Consider the following 19,717-nt stretch of genomic DNA (forward strand, 5'->3'; position numbering starts at 1 on the left):
GACCTCCGGCGGCAGAGTGTCAGCAGCATGAAGATGAAGTTGCAGAGCGCCCCCCCCCCCCACCAACCTCCTCTGCCTAGTCTTGTAGATGGCCATTTTGGCCAGGGCCAGAATGAGGTTGACGAGGAGGTCCTGCGACTTTGCAGGGCCGTGGATGGGGCGTGTGTAGATGAACAGGCTCAGGGAGAAGTGCAGCCAGAAACTCAGCAGGAGGTTCTGGAGGAGCCAGAATGGGGACTGCAACCTGGCGCACTCGAGGCCAGGCTGTGGTGGAGACTATTTGTGAGCCAGGATGTGTGATGCAGATGAGGGACCGGATTACTTGGGTTACCCCTATAGTACGGGAGCACCTAGAGAAAAAACAGGTGGCCCAACAGTTCTATTATAACCACCAGGCGAAGATCCAGAAATTCCGACCAGGTAATGGTACTCATGCCCACAACTGAGAGCAAACTCTTGGCCAAGTGGCAAGGATCTTATGATATCATAGAGGCCATAGGAGAGGTGGATTATAAGGTACAGCAGCTGGGGTGCCAAAAGCAGGAGAGGATCTACCACATCAATCTACTGAAGCCCTGGCAAGAGAGGGAGGCTTGCATTACCACTTTAAAGCTGCCGCCCCCAGGGAGATGGTCCCTGCGAATGTCCAACGAATTGACCACAGAGCAATAGGCTGAGGTTGCCCACCTGGTTGAATGCAACCGAGATGTGTTCTCCAGCAAACCGGGCTGAACCACAGAAGCCTACCATCATATCACCAGGAACCCTGGGGCCCAGGTGACAATAAAACCCTACCGCATACCAGAGGCAAAAAGGGAGGAGATCAGGGTAGAGATCTGGAGAATGCTAGAACTGGGAGTTATTGAAGAATCACATAGCCAGTGATCTAGCCCAAACATGCTGGTACCCAAACTGGATGGCACCATGAGGTTTTGCAACGACTTTCGAAGGTTAAACGCAGTGTCCCAGTTTGATGCGTACCCCATACTGCGGATAGATGAGCTGGTTGACCAATTGAGGAAAGCACGATTCCTGACCACCCTGGATCTCAATAAAGGATATTAGCAGATCCCACTTGCAGAGGAACTGTTTTTTCCACCCTTGAGGGGCTATTCCAATACATAGTCCTCCCTTTCGGGCTACACAGAGCCCCAGCTACCTTCCAATGGCTGATGGATAAATTGTTATGTCCACATGCCAAGTATGCGACTGCATACTTGGACGATGTGCTTATACACACCCTGGACTGGAAGATGCACCTGCAGAAGGTTGGAGCAGTCCTAGATGTCTTACGGAAGGCTGGTCTTACCGCTAACCCCGCTAAATGTGCAATAGGAGTGGCAGAAGCCAGATATCTGGGATACATTATGGGGAGGGGTGTAGTAAAGCCTCAGCTAAACAAACTGAAAGCAATACATCACTGGCCTCGGCCAGTCTGGAAAAAACAGGTCAGAACATTTCTTGGCATCATGGGGTACTGCAGGAGGTTCATTCCCCACTTCGCCATTAGAGCCAACCCTCTGACAGACCTGATAAAAGCCTGGGGCCCAGATATAGTAAAATGGACGGAAGTGGCTGAGGAAGCCTTCGCAGCTCTCAGAACCGCCCTCTGCAGCAACCCCATCCTGATAGCCCTGGACTTTGAGAAAGAATTAATCCTGCAAACTGATGCCTCTGACATAGGGCTGGGGAAAGTTCTATCCCAGATGTTGGGAGAGGAGGAACACCCTGTCCTCTACCTAAGCCGCAAGCTTTTCCCCAGGGAACAAAAATATGCGGTGGTAGAAAAGGAATGCCTTGCTGTGAAATGGGCAATGGAAAGCCTCCGCTACTACCTACTGAGGTGGCAATTCCCCCCTCCAATGGATGCACCAGAATAAAGGAAGGAATGCACAAGTGACCAGATGATTCCTAGCACTACAACTATTCCACTTCTGGATACAATACCTGACTGGCAGGAAACACAACAACACAGATAGTCTATCTCGAGCACACTGTTTTGCAATCCAAGTAGCCCAAGATATATGTGATAAGATATGGCCAAGTGACTATGAGAGAGTCACTGAAGGCAGATATGTAAGCGTGAGATTAGTCAGAGTCCTGATCCCAGACAGCTGGGAAGGAGTAACCTTAGGTCAATGAGACCACCTGGGACTAATTAAGGGCCAGCCGAAGACCTATAAAAGCTCTTGCTCCAGTCAGAGTGCTGTGGGTGTTTGGAGCTGTGAGAATGAGGATCCAGGAGCTGAAAGGAGCAACCAGAAGCAGGAGTGGACTCGGGGACAGAACCACAGTAGGGGAAAGTTGCCACTACCAGGAGTGTGACTACAAAAGTCCAGGGAAAAGACTGTATCAACTTAGGCGAGCCACCAGCGGGAGGCTGCTGCCTTCAGGATCCCTGGGCTGGTGTCCGAAGTAGAGGGTGGGCTTGGACACCCACCCACCAGCTGCGGCTAGGACAGCCAAAGCTCCCCCCCCAGAGAAGGGGTGAAGACCCCATGCCCCTCCCCCCCACAGGGTTATAGGCTACGAGGAGAGCTGACAGCTGAGGGAAGCGTCAGGCCTAGGGGTGCTGGGCCAACGCCCCATCAGATGCGACACCACAGATGTTAATGATGGAGATACAAGCCTGTAAATTGCCTTTTACAGAGTCAGAGGAAATCTTTATGCACTTTAATTTGTATAGATAAATTCAATTCCCAAGGAAGCCAAGATGAAAATCAATTGATAATTTTAATGCAAAATGAATTTGTTTTAACTTTTCCAAATATGCTGATCCAGCTTTTTAATGCAGTATCTGCTTCTGCAGTAGAAATAATCATCTACCGCCCTGATGTATTATTTCTATTGGCTGCCCCCTCCCCACAATTACACTATTCCGCATCCAGTTTGTGAACAGAGATTAAGCCTATTCTCAATTTAAAGAAAAACCAAAACTGTTTATAAGCAATGAACTTTGAATCTTTTTTGTTTTGGTGGACATTATTTTCCATTACCATTGATACACCATTCCAATACAAGCTTTAGAAGAATTCTGTATCTTATTGCATGACCTCATCATTTTAAGATGCCTTAATTTTCTAAACTGCAGGATATTGGACAGGATACTTCATTGTTGTCTGGGGGAGGACTCCCAAAGTCCCTAGTTCAATATTTCTTCCCTCCTGGTCAGTCTAAATGCTGGTCCTCATGTGAATGAGGATGCACATCAGCTATCTGCCCTTTGCACTTGATGGGTGCTTGTACCTGTAATCTGTGTGCATGCTGGGCAATGAGAAGGGAACCATTATGAATTGGCACAATATGCTCCACTTGATATCCAAGTGGATTAGATTTCGCTCACTTCCTTAAAAAGGCTAGTAACACACATACGATGTCGAATTAAGATGTTGCACCTTTTAGGCAATCAGTAAGTAATACTAGTTGCATGAGGGAGGGAGAAAGCAATTGCTCAGTCTCCTTGCAAAAGTGTAGATATGAAGGTAATACAATAAAAGTCTTCAAAAATCAGATTAAAACAATACTTCTGAATCTGGAAAATATGTAGCTGAATCATTCTCTAAACAACTGTTTATAAAGGATAATTTCATCATCTCTGCACAACATTTTCTTATTTTCTGTTTCACATTCTCCCTGGATGTTTTGGAACAGTGTTACTGAGGTGCTATAAGGAGCAGCTTTTAAAAAAGTAAAACAGAAAACTGTCTTTATTGCTCTCAAATATTTTCCCCTCCCCAGATATTATTGCAAAATATTTTTGTAAGAAATTCCATCTCTGAATCTATGAATTCAAGTTTTGTTTTCCTGTCCAGCCTCCCACAAAGAAGGAAGTGGAACTGTGTTTCATATACTCTCATTCAGGTGTGTGGATGTTGGAGTTTACATGCTACCGATGACATTTAAATGCTGCACTGCGTATTGTGCCATCAAGTCCTGTCAAAGTAAAAAGCCCATAAAAGCTAGGAGAGCTATGAATCTATCCCCATGCATCCTTTGTGTGCTTAAGAGGGGTCCTTCTTGGAATGTTGGAAAAGAGCCTAGGAAAACTCTGACTGAGCAGTGTTCTTAATGCATTTCAGTCCTGGGCTTTGCAAGAGAACTTATAGCCCCACTGTCTCCTCTAATCCGAGTTTGCCAAGAAATTAAGGGCTATCGAGTATCCACTAAAAGTATCTAATGGGCCATTGTATAGCTAACTAAAATTGATGAGAGGATGGCAAGAAGTGGATATCCAGGTTTTAAGTTCCATGGAGCAGCAAATTTTGAGGCTCTTTAATAAGGTCAAGTGCCATGGCTGAGAGAATGCAACTTCAAATAACATTCCTAAAATAGGACACCATCTAGTCCCGGTCATACTCAGCATTATGCTGCCCACTGTAGGACAGGTACCTCATGCGGATGCCTCCCTGTCATAGGCCAACCATGGCTACATAGAGGACACAAACATACTTATAACCTCCAGTTTAGTTGTGTCCTGGAACAGTCAGTAGGGGTGACCTGAATGCAGGTCTGGAAAGCAGGAGCAGGGATCCTGGTTCCACCACTTTCTGCATGTCCTTTTCTGTGTCTGTTTCCCTGTCTATAACAGGGGATAGTGATGTCTACCCACTTCACAATGGCGTTTGGAGGTGTAATTAGTTAATGTTTGTGCAGTGCTTTCCTCTTAAGTGTTCTGTGAAAGCTAATTACAGTAATTATTGTTCCCCTTCCTTATTGCTTGCAGTGTGCTCACCACAACTGAATGGGGTGGGTCCCTGTCCATCTGGATGGAAGACAAGGGGATTGTTGCTTCTTTAAGCACTTCTTCTGCAAATGGGGGTAGAGGAAGAGGAAGGGAAAAGTTTGCCTGGACGGAGCAGGGATCAATACTTTGATTAATTTATGAAAGCTACGGGATATAATGTGTGTGTTTTGTCTATCATTAACATTTTATGGATTAGCTGCACTGCACAATACACTTTAGAGCCTTTAATGGTCCCACAGATGTTGCTTGCCTAATAAAAGGACAAGGGAGGGAAGGGAGGGATGTGCCCATTTTTATCTTGATAGCAAAATAAAGAATGGTAAATATTCCCCCTCACAGGGTCCCAGAGCTTGGGTTCCAGCACAAGCCCAAACATCTACACAGAAGTTTTACAGCCCGAGTGCCGTGAACCTGAGTCAGTTGACCCAGGCCAATAGCAGATGTTTATTTGCTGTGTAGACATACCTCATTTGACCTGTTTACCTGTAGCCTTTCCAGTCCAGAGCATGAAGAAAGCATGAAACCTCAGGCTGCAGGGGAACCCTGATCATCTACACCTTCACTTCATACCTCCAAACTATTGAAAACATGTCAGGTGACATAATATTTTGAATTTACAAAAATAACAAAACATTTTCCTACAATATGGAAGCAATATGCTGATGACAGAAAACTCCTGACATGAGACAAGGATTTAATTAATTGTAACAATGTGGCACCTCTTGCATTTCTGGATCTTGGAAAGGGCAGAGAAAGAGGTAGGGTTTTGACTCCTGTCACAAGGTTGCTCCAGAAGCTGACTTCATTATATTTTTTCTCTGATCAATATATTTTTCCCGACTTCTTTTAGAGCTGCTAACGGTCTGGGCTTCCTGTACTGATGTCTCTATTTAGCCACAGTACACTCATGCAGTGCAAGCTTCCACACAGCACTCTACCAATATTCCCCAGCGCTGACTGAAAATTAGAAGATTCATTCTCCAGGACCATTCTCTCCTTGACCTTTTTACTGAAACTAATATCAAGGGGGCTAGTTGTGACTTTAGCTTTTAGAATAATATGGATGCTTCCACAAGGAACTGCACCAAGAACGCCCGCTCACTTAGTTAAGCCACCAAACAGATGTCAGATGTGGCAACTTTTAGTCACTATTGACCAGGATTGTATTTGAACAGGAGACTAAGAAGAGAGAGGCTTCAAATCCTATGACCAATCCCCTGGAGCCTTCAATTCTGTCTAGTTCAACTTTCAAAAATGATATTGCTTATGAAACTGACAAAGAGTAAACCAGTCTCGAATTCTGTCTTCATCCCTGCCAACAAAGGCCATTGCAGTGGACAAGATAATCATCCACACTGCTGCTGAGGAGAATGATTGAGTCTAGGAAGATGGTGGGAAACTGAAGAGGAAAGCTGTCATATGATTCTGTGATAAATCTTTTATTATCTAGAGAGGAAACAAAATCTCTAGCAAATTGCAGAGGCACATAGAAGGCAAAAGCAGAGGAAAGTTTAATGCTGAAATCAGGGTGTGGCTAGCTACAGGTCAGGTCTGGCCTGGACAGTCTCAGTTTAAGGTTGCCCCCACGGCCTTACTTGAGAGACTTAAACCTGAGTGGAAGGAACCATTTTTCCTGGTAGCACACATGTCAGGCTATACCTCAGTCTCCATATTCATCACACTTTTTTAAATTGGACATTTAAACCACCATTTAACATAACTATTTGCCACAGCTGTGGTTGAGTGGAAGCAATGTAGATGATTGTGCTGTTGACCATAAAAGGCTCACATTGAGTAAGCAAAATTCACAACTTTTTATATGGGATTCAGTGTTGCCAACATTGGTTCATGACTCATGCTTGGAGTTGACAGCACTGAGGATTGTAGGTGGTGGTGGTTTTGTTTTTTTTTTTTTGATGAAGGAGAGGGTGGCACAAATGTATCACCCAGCTGTTACAAGAATTGTGAAGAACTAAATGTCGTTTGTAGAAGGCTTCAAAGACAGATGATCTGTTGCATATTTTCTTTGCAGAGAAAGCTGTACAGGAGACTCCACTCTAGCTGTGCACAGAGAGGCACCGCTCAGTGGAATTTTCTCTACACCTTCATGTCTGGAGAGAAGTATTTGGGTGGGTGGCTAGGTAGGCCCACTGGCTTAAACTCTATGTGCAGTGGGAGCTCAAGGGTCATAAATGCTAGTGTCTGGGGAACTTCGTTGCTCTTGTGTTCCATGACCCGTTGGGGAAGGATTCCTTCCTCCTTTGCCCTAGTGCAAAGCAAGTTTACGTGGGCTGTGCACTATAGCAAAAAAAATGGTGGCACTAATGTGATATGTGCCACCAACATAGTTCACTCTGCTTATATGTTTCACCCTTGCCCCCACCCTGTGAATGTATTGTCTATTTAGATTGTATGTTCTTTGAGGCAGAGTCTTTTTGTACAGTGCCTAGCACAGTGGTGCCTCCTTGGTTAGTCTGTAGGTACTTTTGTAGTAAACATGAATAATAATCAAAATAATTTGAATAGGGACTATGATTTGGCCCTACAGCACTTGTGACTAAAATGTTGCTGTGATTGGACCTTTCTCCCACAGCAGGGAAGGGTATGTGATTGTCCTGGGTGAGAGTGGATCAGCCTCCTGCAGTGATCCATCAAAGAGTATGGAAGAAGGAATGTAGTGAGGACCACAAAGTACATACTGTATCCATGAATAAGGTCATTCTTTTGGCATTTATACATACATAAGTACAGCAAAACATTGAATTTATTTGACAGCTGCCTGAGCTTAAGAGAAGTTTTGGATAATTTATGAAGTATGAGGACTTGGGTCCATTTGTCCAGTATAGGGTCTATCTGTGCTATCCAGATATGGAGAACTTAGAGGGCTCCCTTCCACCTCTTTAAGAAGCAAGTATTAAGCCTCTCTGTTTCACCCTTGTATTGGACCTGGTCAGATCTAATTTTTAAATAACTCTTCTACCAGTTCTGATCAATGCTGCCAAAGAAGAGTTTTCACTTTTGTTCTCCTTGTTTAGATTGGAACCGTGACAGAGCTGTTATGAGAAGAAGCTCAGGTTGAAGCAACCATACCAGCATTTGACAGCATGAAACTGTCTTGATACTTGTCTAAGCACCTAAAAAATTAAGTCCATTCTTTGCTATTTCACACATGATCCTCACGATACATATAAGAAAGGCACAAGGCTTTATTTAGGAAGCAGTTATATATAGCAGAATAGGTGGTCTCTTAAATGCTCTGCCTCAGCTCAAAGCTTGTGCTGCAGTGTAATAAGTCTTGATTTAGTGAGAAATCTACACACATAGGAGCTAAATTCTCTGTTGTAATTAATAGATTTGTGTTTACTTGTTTTATAAAACCAAACACAATACCAGCTGGTGCCTTCTTATCTGAGGAAGATAAATGCATCACAGAGACACCATACATTTCCAACCTCAAAACAGAAAGGAAATTGCTGTTTTAAATGCTCTTTGCATATAAATTTGGCTATGTAAATCTACATATTTCCATCTGCAACAAACAGATATACAGGAGAGACAGGAAAGATGTTTTCCTAACAGATTATATTAGCAGAAGTGGTGTGTCTGTCTGCCTCTTTGAAATGTAGCACATTGATGATTCCTGATTGGTCTCACAGCTCTTGAAGAGGGATTTTTGGCAGCCAAAAGTGTTATCACGCAAGTTAAATTGTTATGCAGCTGATAGCCCTTCACATGCTAGAGCTGAATTTAGCATTCATGAAATGACATTACTATGTCAGATTTAGAATTATTCAGGCAACCTTGTGGCCCACAAAAAAACCCACCTCCTTTCCCCCCACCCCAAAAAACCCATGCTTATTTCAGAAGTACTGAGTGGAACTGAACTACAGTAAAATAAAAGGGAATTGGAGTCAATACAAGAAACGGAAGCCATGAATGCATTATACTTACATTAAATATTCACACAGGTATACCTTTTGGGTCAGATTCTTATCTGGAGTAACTGTAATTGGAATCTGACCTACCTTTGTCTCTTTTCAAGTACTTTCTCTACCTTCAGCTTACAATTAAAGACTGTACTCGGTCAGCTTTATTCCACCACCTAGGTTTTTTTTATTTTTTTTTTATCATTGAGTGCATGTTGCACAGCTATAATGATTTACTTTCCTACAGGAATATCCCATAACGTTTGCAGTCATGTTGTACATTTTAATTGCTTTCTGAGAGTTCTGAAGATAGCTTTTCTCTTTGTAATGTTTATTCCACTCTCATGGGAAGTAGAGAAGGATCCAAAAGACACAATTTGGTCCCAGAGTTTTGGGGATGTTCAGGGATGGGGTCTTGGTCCAAGTCCATCTCTGCTAGAAACCTGTAACCAGTTCTTTTTCCAAAACCAAACGCTGGCCAATTTTATGGTTCTGTTTGACCCTTAAGATTCAGATTTCTGGGTCTGAATTCTCTTCTCTCATTGGTATCATGTCATGAGCATCCATGAAATTACTCCTGTTTTGAACCAGTGGACATGAGAAGAGAATCAGGCCTTCAAATGTTTTTGTATTTTAAATTTGCACAATGGAACAAAAATTGCAGAAACCCTAAAATTACAAGATTAAAAAAAAATAACGCACTCAATTATCTTCAGTCTCATAATAATGAAGATGCTTTTCAGTGGGACATTAAAAATGTCCATCAGGCAAATATTGCCAGCAGCTGGCTCTGGGCATGACAGGCTGGGCAGAGAAATTCATATCTGCCATCTTTGTCCTATAGAGAGCAGGGCTTCATTAGATTCTCCCAGAAGGCTCTTAGCCGAAACCTTAGACATGCTCAGAAGTTACTTTCCACCATTCATAACATTTTTGGTTTTTTTTCACTATCTCTAGACTAATTACTCCCCATTAAAAACCTCAGCCACTGCATACTTGACCATTGCAATTGTCCGTTGTTTTGTTATAAGCATGATGAAAAAATTGGATAAAAGAGAAATGGTGTTTTGTTTTTTCATAATGCCACAAACACAAAAATATCTGAAAGGATTTTGCTCAGACTTGCCTAAAAACTCACCTCTAAATGGAACTCAAACAGGAGAGCGTTTCAGACCCAAAAGTGAATCTTCATGAAATGATGAACATATGAAAACAGGTTTGTAATGAATCTTTAATATACAGGCACAACCAGAATGTCGAAACTCAGTCAGTTGAGAGTCCATATTGAGTCTCTCATGAGACACAAAAAAAGCAAGTACGTTCTCCTTAAAGTAATCCTAAAAGCAGGGCAGTGCTGGAGCTTCAATCATCTGCCAGGAACTAGCCAGGGCAGAATCCCCAGGTCCTCTGACCCACACATCTGCAGAAAACTTCCTGAAAGATGTTTTCAGCTGATGCCCAAGTGATAAAAAACAGTTACTACTTGGTGTAAACATTTGGCCTCAGTTTCAAAAGGAGACCTCCATTTTTGGTGGGCACAGTACATAGTGACCAAAATCTTGATGCATGTGACTTCCTGAAGCTGCAAACTCCATCCAGCCTTTGAACACTAATGATCTGATTTTCCTCTTTCTTACATTGGTTTTAGAGCTGTGCAACTCTATTGACTTTTAATGGAATTACTCCTGATTTATACCAAGATAAAGAGGATTATTGGGCCCAAAAAATTCTCTGACCCCTCACCTTTTCATGCTCAAGTTGTGTGATTTCTTTCCTGGCTCATCCGTCCTACCAACAAAATTATTTTTATCATTAAGCTTTCAAACGTCTCGTTACTGTGGGCCAAGGTAATGTCTCTATACCAGCAGCCTAGAGATCCACAAGCCCTACTGACAGCAAAATTTGCTGCACATACCTTCTCGCTGTTATCTCCCTCCACTTTTCTTTGTCCTCTCACACAGCTGTTCCCTGCTTAAGCAGCCGTGGTTATGATGTACATCCAAAGACTTCAGGAATGTAACAACAGTATCTTGGTCAACACTGGGACAGATAAAACAAAGTTTCCAGATGATCTCTCTGAATGTGGCATGTGTGTAAAAATAGCAAATGTATAAGGGAATAAAGGAGACTTGAAGAGCTATAAAACAATAAGCTAAAGAAATTACATTTTTTTTTTATTGAATAGTAGAAATCATGAGGTCTAATTCTTCAATACCTTGCACCTTGTGCAGTTATTTGCATAATTTGATAAAATGTAACCAGAGCTGAACTGTCCACTCAATATATACTGTTTGATATTATTTTTATTAACTTGTATCATGGTAGCACTGAGAAGCCCTAGTCATAGACCAGGACTTCATTGTATGAAGAGCTGTGAAAACATATAACAAAAAACAGCCTTTGCCCCATAGAGCTGATGTGAGCATATTACACTTCACACAAGATGTAAGCCAGTGCAGAATCAAGCTCATGAGGTCTAAATAGATGTTGAATAGTTTACAGGTGCTGGTGCCACTCATCAGTTTATTTAGGGTCATCTGACTCAGCATTTAGCGTATGGAATTATTTTTACACCATTTTTTGTACTTCTGTAGATTGGGTTCACTCAAATTTTTGCCAGTTTTGCCACATAGATTGATTTATATTTCAGTATTTGCAACATTCCCTTCATTTTCTTACTATAGCAAATATGACCCGTCTGTGCCTAGGGTAGCCACCTGAAAATGCCAAGGTCAGGGCAGGCTGTAAAAGGAGGGCTAGACCATATGCTACTTACTTCAATATTGGTTTCTGAACAAATTAACTGTGTCTTTCTCCAAATGTGATGATAATATTCTAAGAGGTTCAGATGGATCTTCAGAACAGGCGAAGTGGGTTTCTGCCCACAAAAGCTTATGCCCAATTAAATTTGTTAGTCTTTAAGGTGCCACAGGACTCTTGCTGTGGTGCTAAAAACAGACTAACACGGCTACCACTCTGGAACTCTTCAGAACAGATTTTCTCAGAGGGAGAGAGAAATAGGCTTAGCATCACTGTTTTCACTGAAGATTCTCTAATTCTGTTTTAATGCTGTTCAGCTATCTGCAGGAAACCACGATTTTGTCATGATTTCAATAATTAACTTTTGAAAAATTGTAGCCAAAATTGTCATTTTCATTCTTTTACCATCTAGCTCGATCCATCATCTGACTCCTCAGGCAGTGGCTGCTTATATTACTTATTCCTGTAGAAGCAGCTGCAAAGAGCTGGCTCATCTGATGCTGAAGGGCTTGTAGCTTTATTACTTCTCTGACAGGGGAGTGGTAGATGAGAGTCTTTAAAATAAGAAACCTGGAATATTCACTCAATATAAATTTAAAAGGGTATGACTTAGGGCCATATTCAGCTCCTATAGAAGTTAATGGCAAAATTCCTGTTGATTTCAATAAAGTAGGATTGGGCCCTCATAATAGAGGCAGAGAGTGATGGAAGGGAAAATTCACCCTGCTGTGATGTTTTTTTGCTGGGTGCAGCTGGCTATGGAAATGTCTTTTAAAGTACTTCTTCATTAGCTGCAACTAGTGGTTTTCTCACATAAGACAGCAGTAGCAGATGGCTGCATGAGGCTGAGTTATAGGCTCAGCCACTCTCCTAATAAATTAGTAGAGAGAACTTGGCATTCTCTTAATGCCCTCTTCTACTAAATAGTAGCCAGAGAGCTGAATAGCAAAAGAGAAAACTATCTTCTAGACACATCCATGAATGTAGATTTGTATATGCTGCTTTTCAGTATGTTTTTGTGACTAGTAGGAAGACATAGTAGAGGTTTGTAGGGTTCACTGCCAAGAAGGAAAATGATGAAATACTACTTTTGCAAAAACAAATACACAAAACTGAAACTTGACTGGAAAAAACACTAGAGAATAAATTGTAGGAAACAACCTTCCATTAGCAGCCAAATGACAACATGATTTTCTAGGTCTTTTCCATTACTAAATTTCTGTGGTTGTGTGAAACAAAGAAGGTAGTGATTTAAAAACTTTCCATCCTCCTCCCAGATTCTCGACAGTACCTTTATCTTATCAATCTGTCCATCAGTCTTAATCTTTTTAAAACAAAATTTTGCATCTCACTTAATTCTTTAAACTGCAGTTCTTTCAGGATTCTCAAAAGGGCAGTCATAGAATCATAGAAGATTAGGGTTGGAAGGGACCACAGGAGGTCATCTAGTCCAACCACCTGCTCACAGCAGGACCAACCCCAATAAATCATCCAGCCAGGGCTTTGTCAAGCCAGGCCTTAAAAGCCTCTAAGGATGGAAATTCCATCACTTCCCTAGGTAATCTATTAGAGTGCTTCACCACCCTCCTAGTGGAAAAGTTTTCCTAATATTCACCCTAGAACTTCCCCACTGTAATTGAAACCCTTGCTCCTTTTTCTGTCATATGCTACCTCTGTGAACAGCCTATCTCCATCCTCTTTCAGATAGTTGAAGGCTGCTATCAAAACCCCCTCAATCTTCTCTTCTGCAGACTAAGTAAATCCAGTTCCCTCAGCCTCTCCTCATAAGTCATGTGCTCCAGCCCCCTAATCATTTTCGTTGCTCTCTCCTAGACTCTTTCCAATTTGTCCACATCCTTCCTGTAATCAGTACTCCAGATGTGGCCTCACCAGTACCGAATAGAGGGGAATAATCACTTCTCTTGATCTGCTGGCAATGCTCCTACTAATGCAGCCCAATTTGCTGTTAGCCTTCTTGGCAACAAGGGCACAATGTTATCTCATATCCAGCATCTTGTCCACTGTAACCCCCAGGTTGTTTTCTTCAGAACTGCTGCTTAGCCAGTTGGTCCCCAGTCTGTAACAGAGCATGGAATTTTTCCATCCTAAGCGCAGGCCTCTGCACTTGTCTTTGTTGAACCTCATCAGATTTCTTTTGGCCCAATCCTCCAATTTGTCTAGGTCACTCTATATCCTATCCCACCAGAGTATCTACCACTCCCCCTAGTTTACTGTCATCTGCAAACTTGCTGAGGGTACAATCTACCCTATCCTCTAGATCATTAATGAAGATGTTGAACCAAAACCGGCTCCAGGACTGACCCTTGGGGCACTCCTCTTGATACCGGCTGCCAACTAGACATGAAGCCGTTGGTCACTACCTGTTGAGTCTGACAATCTAGCCACCTTTCTGTCACCTTATAGCCCATTCATCCAACCCATACTTCTTTAACTTGTTGGCAAGAATACTGTGAGAGACTGTATCAAAACCGTTGCTAAAGTCAAGGTATATCACGTTCACCACTTTCCCCCAGAGCCAGTTATCTCTTCATAGCAGGCAATCAGGTTGGTCAGGCATGACTTGCCCTTGGTGAATCCATGTTAACTGTTCCTGAATCACCTTCCTCGTCTCCAAATGCTTCAAAATGGATTCCTTGAGGACCTGCTCCATGATTTCTCTGGGGAATGAGGTGAGGCTGACTGGTCTGTAGTTCCCTGGATCCTCCTCCTTTCTTTTTAAAAAAGTGGGCATTATATTTGCCTTTTTCCAGTCGCCCAGGACCTCTCCCGATTGCCATGAGTTTTCAAAGATAATGGCCAATGGCTGTGCAATCACATCAGCCAACTCCCTCAGCACCTCGGATGCATTGCATCCAGCACTATGGACCAAAGATTGGAGTAGGATCAAACCTCAGGCTGAGAGTAGCAGAAGAGTTCATAGTCAAGTTCTAGGCTGGGATTGGTACCAAAGTCTGGGTCAGGATGCCAGACCAGAATCAAGCCAAGGTCAAAGCCAGGAGTTCAAGATCAGAAAGCAGGAATGGTCACGGCAGCTCCAGGAGATCCACACTGTTGCCTGGATACTTCTGGAACTTGGGTGGCTAGAGGGTGGGGAGCCAATCGGTATCCAGGAGGCACACCCCTTGAGACAGAATTTCCCATGGTCTATGTCCATAGCAGGTTGTATCAAGCAGAGTGCAAGCTGGTTATAACTGCCACCAGGTGGCAGCAAGGAGGTTACTGTTGGCTGACAGCTGTGCAGGCCTAAGTTCAAGACCAGATGGGCCTTCCAGGATCTAGTCTGAGAAGTGACCTTCTGAAAATGGCATCAGAGGGTTCCACTTTCATTTTGTCTCAAGAACTCCAAATCATATCTGCTCAGTTTAAGTGAAGAGATGCTTTCCCTAAGAACCAGCCCTGCAAATTTGCACCCCCATGATGTGAGGTCCAGATTCAAAGATGGGTTGAAAAGGCAGCCTGATTTGGACCCTCTCCCTCTTTCTTTCAGTGAATATGTTATAACAATTTAGACTTATAGTTACATATTTATAGACTCACATCCACTTACCAGTGACTAACAAGCCTCCTACTTCTCAGTTTGGTTCACTAAGCTTAACTGATTTTTAGACAAGCTAAACTGGTGTAGCTCTCTCAATGTTGCAAAAAAGCGACTGCCAGGAGAATGAAAGAAGATAATAAACTAAAAAAACAAACCTTAAAACTGCCTCCTATGCTGACTTGCATCTTCCTACTCCTGGTCTTGTATATTACACCCATCTAAGTCCAAGGGAATCTAGTGAGAATGTGTGAGGGAATTTAATATATGTTAATTTAAACATCACCTCTAAATTTACTTTTGGGAGTCAAGCTGGATTCTTTCTGGCTTGCACACCCCCACCAATTGTAAATCTTCTGCTGGCAAAATTAAGCTCAGCGTTCTCCCTTATACAAATCTATTGTCTCCAGAGGTTCTTTCCAAGACACAATAATCAGTGTGTTTTTGTTGGGTCCCTATGGCCTGCAGTGCCCGCTCCTTTCACTTGCAGCACTTCACCTGACTGATTCACAAGTTTCAAGTCGAAAAATGTTGAACTTTCAAAACTGTGAGGAAAAAATTGTGATTTGGGTATTTTCATTGCCATTTTTCCTGTTTTTCAGCTAGGTATAATGGTCAAAAGTTCTCAAAGAAAATCAATTTCATTTAAAAAAATTTTCAAAAAAATTCCTGCAGACATTTATGCACTTAGCCAGTTCTACAAACTACCAAGCTCAACAGTCTTACAGGTGGCTTAGTGCTTCTTTTTCAGAATTCTCATGCCTAGTACTGCAGGTTTGAACCAGCTATTAATCAACCTGTTGATACATTAGCCAGTACAGAATCCTGCTCACGTTCCCTTAGAGGTGTTGCCTCTCCAGAGGAAACAGGTGTTCAAACTAATAAAACAAAATCTTTGTGACTCTGTTAGGAATATGCACAAAGGGTAAAGATCTACTGATTGCTTACGGCACAATTTATACTGTAGTTTATTGTCATTTGCCTGGTCATAACAGAACTTTAAGCAACTTTTTTCCCAGGGAAAATTCTCAATACAAATTCACCCACCCTGTTCTTTTAGTTTTCAAGGTCAGGATTTACTCACTGTTCTCTCATTCAAAACTTGTATGAGCTTGATAAAGAATTCTTTCTTTTCCATGTAAGTCTGAACTACATTTAATATTAATATATATGTTGCTTGCTGACAATGAACTAAGAAAGTCCAGAGAGTCTCTGGACACGTGGTAACTGGCATTAAGGTCACTAAAGCAAGTGCTTCACTAAACGTTCAACACTATTTTTAGTTCACTTGCGACAAAATACTTGTTTTGAAGCCCATGGAGCTGCTGTATTGTGATTACGAGGGGTCCACCAACAAGGGCAGGAAGACCAGAGAAAACAGCTTTAGGTAATACTAAAGATTACCAGGTAGGGAAGGAGAGCTAACCAAAACCAGGTATTTTAATAAAAATAATCTTGCTATAATACACAGTTTTAGCACACTCTGTATTATCTGATCATGTCCTTAGAGATGTCATTCCAAAAATTCCTGCTCTGACCATCAGCTATTAAATCGTTTAATCTCTCCTTGATATCCTACTGTGGGATCCTCCTAGGAACTGAGGCAAAAAAAAATGGTGGTAGTGTGCCAAAAAAAAAAAAAAAAAAAAAAAAAAAAGTAGTACAGAAATCTTATTAAAGTTAGTGTAATATATTTATTTTGGGGATTTTTATTTATTTATTTATTTATTTTGCTGTCTGTAAGCCATGCTATGATCCATTCTTTTCTGCTAATATTATTAACTTGTGAAACAACAGAACCCTGCTTTGCCCTACGGCTACAGTCAGGCTGAGAAGGATATTTTCAGAACAGACTGATTGGGGTTTTGGTGCTGGTAAACACTAGAATGCTTCTTTCTGTTTGTTTGTTTATTGCCTAAAGGCGGGTTCCTGGTTGGCTCTATTCCATGTTGTGATTCTCAGATTCACTGCTCTTCTTACCTCCCATTGTCTAAGCTGTGATTTACATAGCTCAGTACCACTTGAAAGGAGCCGGTCCCTGGAGTTTAGGGTCTCTGTCTGGCATACTTTTTCTCAGCTCACCTTCTGCTGACCTTGTTTGACTTGTCATTTTGTTACCTGAGTTCAATAGCAGCCAGTGCACCACCAGTGCTAAGGAGAGAGGTAGTTGCCATTCCTGTGTAGTGGAGTCATGGGAGAAACTGCAGAGAACAAACAGATAGTGGAGAAAACGACAGGGCTGGCTGTGCTGTAAACAGTTCACAACAGCAGCAGCTGCTCTGGCTAGCACACTGGAACTGCCTACATTGTTACTGACTCTTCTGGAAGTGTGTGTTTGTGCAAGGTGAGAGCTCAAAGCTTTAGCTTTATTTGATATTTGCTTAACAAGCACATTTCCAGCTGTTGTGGTGGTCATTATTCCATTTAATATCTGGTTCTGTCACCAGCTATTTATGATGCTGATTATCAAAGAGATAACCTGTGAAGATTTCTTTAAAACCCTTTCTACATTCTTGTCCAGACACAAGACTTGATGCTGTATCAAAATGTATTTGTCATGGTTTTTAAAGTAGCATTGTTTTAAAGATGAAATAAGATCATTACTACCTAGTGGCTCTACTGTAACTCACTTTGCTCTTGAACAATGGCTGGGTTTAGGTGACATAACTTTTACACATTCAAAATACCTGGTAGCCTAGGAAAGGGTTTATGGTTTTACATACTTAGATTTTAGTATTTGGTATTGTTGCAATGTATTGCAGACTTTAAAGAGAGTTTACAGAATTGTCTGCTTTACTGCTTATAAAATAACTTTTCAGCACATTTCCTCCCTATATTTAAAAAAAAATATAAGATGCCACTTTATTATCACTCTTTAGCAAACAGAAATGGAGAAAAAGAAATTATGAACTTCAGTTATCTGCTGTAATGTAAGATGTTTCCTATCTAGGAGTACATAAAAATTACTGCAATAAATATAGCGAAACTGTAATATAGGTATGCAGTTATATTCACTTCAATCTATTCTCTTCTGTGTAGGTTCTTGTACTATATTCATCACTATAACATCTGAGCTCCTGAGGTCAGGTTTTTCAATTTTGGTTAGATATGCCTTACTTGACAGTCAGGAGTTGAGGCGATAGTTTCATAATCAATTTTTCACCTTATTCCTAGTGTGTGTATACATTGTTATGCTTATTTATAGTGTATATAACGTATCTTTGGCAAGTTTTATAGGAGTGCAGCAAAGATGACAGGGGTAGGGATTATAGGTTGGATAGTTGACGGGTCATATAATTGATTTTTGAATGGTTATTATTTGACTGGTTTAAAAAACTGGTCAGATATTAAAATTAACAAGAATAGCTAATTTACAGATGGATTCAGATGATTTTTCTCCACAGACAGCCCCTGCAGAATGTAAAACTGCCTAACATTCTGATTGGTGAAACTGTCATCGCAATGCCTGAATGCCTTTATTATAACAATATAAATTCTAAATATAGTATTATATGACCTGCATTGACAAACTTGCTGCTTCATAGTCTAGAGTTATGATGGGATTTACTTATGTTGAATAATTTAAAAAATTAGAGTGATTTCTCCTGGAAAGGAGAAGAAATAGTAGAAGGGTTTAAAAGTCTTAAATTATGAAGGGTATATTGAAAATTGATCAGCCCCTTTCTATCACTTACCTCTATCCCACAGTACTAGGAGTAAGGAGTTGCATAGTCAAACTAATGTTGAATAAATGTAGAACAATATAAGGATATCCTGCACCACACAGCATAAAATCAATCTCTAGAATTCACCACTGCAGGATAATGTGTGAAGCACTGTGTCTGGATTGTTAACAGATTAGGCTAATATTATCTTTTATGTAAAGTATTATGGATGTACTCAAATCTCATGCATCAGGTTGCAAGTTGATGACTGGCAGAGGTCAGGAAAGAGTTCTTCTACCTTTAGCCCGATGTTTAGTATTGCACAGCTGGTTACTGTCAAAGTTTTTATATTTGGGTGGCTAAAGTTAAGCATCTAAATTCATATTTGTGCACCAGACCAAAAAAAAAAAAAAAAAAAGCAGCCTGATTTTTCAGAGATGCTGGGCACCTGCAGCTCCCTTATTGCAATCAGTTTTAGGGCCAGATAGTGTCATTCTTACTCTCTCAGTGGGACTTCTTGCAGAGCAGCGTACAATATAAGGGTGCCACAATCTGTTGTGATGCTTAACGTGAGGCTTCACCCAAACTTGAAAATTTTGGCCTATATGCATTAATGGAGGATTTTTCACTCTTTGAACTATAAGGTATACTGCTAGGGACAGAGTAATGGTCCAAAGATCTGTGCTGCTAAGGCAGACAGTGTGTGTATAATGAGAATTATATGCACACAGACTACTCAATACATTTCTGAAGAATAGCAAGGCAACGTAAAGGTTAATTAGAAATGTCACGATCAAATGATGCATCCTACTGTTACCTGGAAAGTTTTGTGTTCTTAGTGCTAATTCATGTGTAAAAGGAGCAAGGTTTATTGACTTTCACAAACACACTTGTCTATTCCTAATGAAACTATTTACATCTCTGCTATTGTCTCTGATCAGAAAGTAGAGGGACTACTGTTACACAACAACAGGTTATTTTGGAGGGGAAAGTGTGTTGTTCTATTGTTTTTAATTTGGAGATGTTGCAGCATGATCCTGGCTGCCTCATTCTTTGCCCTCCCCAC

General features: G+C 41.4%; 1 protein-coding gene across 7 annotated transcripts in view; it reads left to right on the forward strand.

Moving 5' to 3' along the window:
- The window catches only part of ARHGAP24 (Rho GTPase activating protein 24), a 463,741-nt gene that overhangs the window by 318,775 nt on the left and 125,249 nt on the right, over positions 1 to 19,717 (forward strand). The window contains exon 1 of one of the 7 annotated variants that reach the window (XM_067557118.1): positions 16,355 to 16,373. The exons of the other annotated variants lie outside the window; for them this stretch is intronic. The gene's annotated coding sequence lies outside the window, so the exon portion shown is untranslated. Of the gene's footprint in view, positions 1 to 16,354; positions 16,374 to 19,717 lie in introns of those variants that run through there. 7 annotated transcript variants of the gene reach the window in all.

Source organism: Emydura macquarii, unplaced genomic scaffold (assembly GCF_026122565.2).
Source record: "Emydura macquarii macquarii isolate MOO-44397 ecotype Brisbane River unplaced genomic scaffold, CSIRO-AGI_Emac_v2 contig_1790, whole genome shotgun sequence".
In the NCBI taxonomy this organism is placed as follows: domain Eukaryota; kingdom Metazoa; phylum Chordata; order Testudines; family Chelidae; genus Emydura; species Emydura macquarii.